The following is a 2,407-nucleotide window of genomic DNA, read 5'->3' on the forward strand; positions in this document are numbered from 1 at the left end:
GTCGTAAGTGACGGAGTGCCAGTGTGTACGTGCATGTGAGTATGTGCGTATGCGTGTATGCGTGTATGTGCATGTGTGTATGTGCGTGTGTGTGTGTATGCAAAGGAGAGAGTGTACATCTAAAGAAAATGATACAGTAGGATATAAATACAGTAATCCCTCGCTACATCACAGTTCACCTATCATGGTTCACTTATCGCGGTTTATTACGTCGATTCCTCTGTGGTGTTGTTTTCTATTTATAGTATGATGAATAAATATACCGTACAGTACTATTTCTACTTTGCGGATTTTCAGCTATCGCGGGGGTATTTTGGAACGTAACAGCCGCGATAGTCGAGGGATTACTGTACAAGCAAACGACAATATACACGTTGGAAAATGATACAAGAAAATTAAATTTTATTGAAAGCAAATAAACCTGAGACCTTGTAAGATTTCTGGAAATTTGGGACAACTCATTACTTGTATAGAACAAGGCGCTTCACTTGTATAGAACAAAGCGTTAAGGTGAAATGTGAAGGCCCAGTAGAAACTGAAGATATTAACCGATTTCCAGAAGACAAACCACAGTGGACCAAGAACAAAGATTTAATAGATACCGCCATTTTGTTTCGTTTTTTCTTTTAATTTCTATCTGTATTCTTTCATTCTCCATTCTTTTTTCTTGTAATTTTTTTTTTCATTTTCTTTTGCCGGTATATCTCACACCTTTTAAATAAATCCCCTGTGGGATTGCCATTTCTTTGTTCTACAGAATGGTAGATGTATAGGAATTATTGAAAGCGTTTGTTTTTTGTTTTCTTTTCTTTTCTTTTGAAGCTTGAGGAACTCCCATCGGAAGGAACAGGTGTACATGTTTTATCGTTTAGCCAAATTAACTAAATTTTATGGTGTGTATGTGCGTGCATGTGTATATGTGTGTTTACATGCATATATATATTAGATGGATAGATAGATAGATACATACATACATACATACATAAATACATACATACATACATACACACACAGAGAGACATAGCATTAAATAGCTAGAGAATAAAATTTAATTTTTTCAACAGAGGGAATGTTCTTTTCTACTCTAGGCACAAGGCTCGAAATTTTGGGGGAGGGGGCCAGTCGGTTAGACCAGGACGCAACTGGTACTTAATTTATCGACCCCGAAAGGATGAAAAGCAAAGTCCACCTCGTCGGAATTTGAACTCAGAACGTACAAGACAGACGAAATACCGCTGAGCATTTCGCCCGGCGTGCTAACGTTTCTGTCAGCTCGCCGCCTTTTGGTTGCTATTGTTATCAATTATTTATATTTGCTGCTGATAGTAATAACAATAAAAATATCTAGATATATATATATATTATACGCTGAAGTCGTTATGAATTTGACGCGGGACAATTCAAAACGCCACGGATTCCGAGGCGGATTCGTTTTTTATACGGTCATGCTTGCTGAGGAGAACTAAGGCCGTAGCCAGAATTCGAAATTATGATCCAGCTATATCCGATTCTTCTTTCTACAGCTTTGAGCTGTGATGATTTTGCTAATCTTTACTCGCTTGCCCGATTTCTGTTGATCCGTTGTGTATTTCAGTGTAATTCGGTGGTTTAGTTGAGGATTTATCTCCTCTTTCTAGCATGTAGGCGCCTCATGTGCCCTCTATTATAATTATAAATTTTATTCTCTAGCTTAAAATTTATGGAACTTAGCCAAAGATTTTAGTCGTCACTACATTCGTGAACTAATTGAATTGACTAAATTACTAGATACATGAAACAGTCATAAAAGTCGTTGCTTTTGTTATACAGCCTCACCGTGGATTTTGTTATATATTTCTTCTGTCAAATATAGTAAATAATTTCGTCAAGATTTACATCAATAGCATCACCGCTCTTACACATTCATCGAAAATGGATTTTCAGCCAGCAGTAGAAGAGTACATCTTTGAACATAAAAGACATCAGTACTCCGATGAGCCTGCTGGCGCTGTATGCATATAAGTATGCCACGTATATTCCCAGTAGCGTGGCCTTTAACAAACCCGGTTTTTGAAAATGTAATGCAACTATAGACAAGAGGTGTGAGACTATCTCTAGACCTTCTACCATACAGAACCTCAACGGCCTGCAATTTTCGGGCATTACGTTTCGCTATTTGATTGTAAAATCCGACATTTCTCAAATGCAGAGAGTTTTCTCTTCTTGTAGACAATCGCTATTCATTTCTGTTGAATGCAAGATGTTCCAAATTAACGGTGATGATATTGATGAACATGAGGTTATTTTCTTATGATGTCACGAATTTCTTTTCTTGTGCAGTGGACACTTGGATGACATGACTAATCCATTGTATATGAAACTTAATGAAATCAGGTTCATATATATATGTATATATATATATATATAT

This window comes from Octopus bimaculoides, chromosome 4 (assembly GCF_001194135.2).
Source record: "Octopus bimaculoides isolate UCB-OBI-ISO-001 chromosome 4, ASM119413v2, whole genome shotgun sequence".
NCBI lineage: Eukaryota > Metazoa > Mollusca > Cephalopoda > Octopoda > Octopodidae > Octopus > Octopus bimaculoides.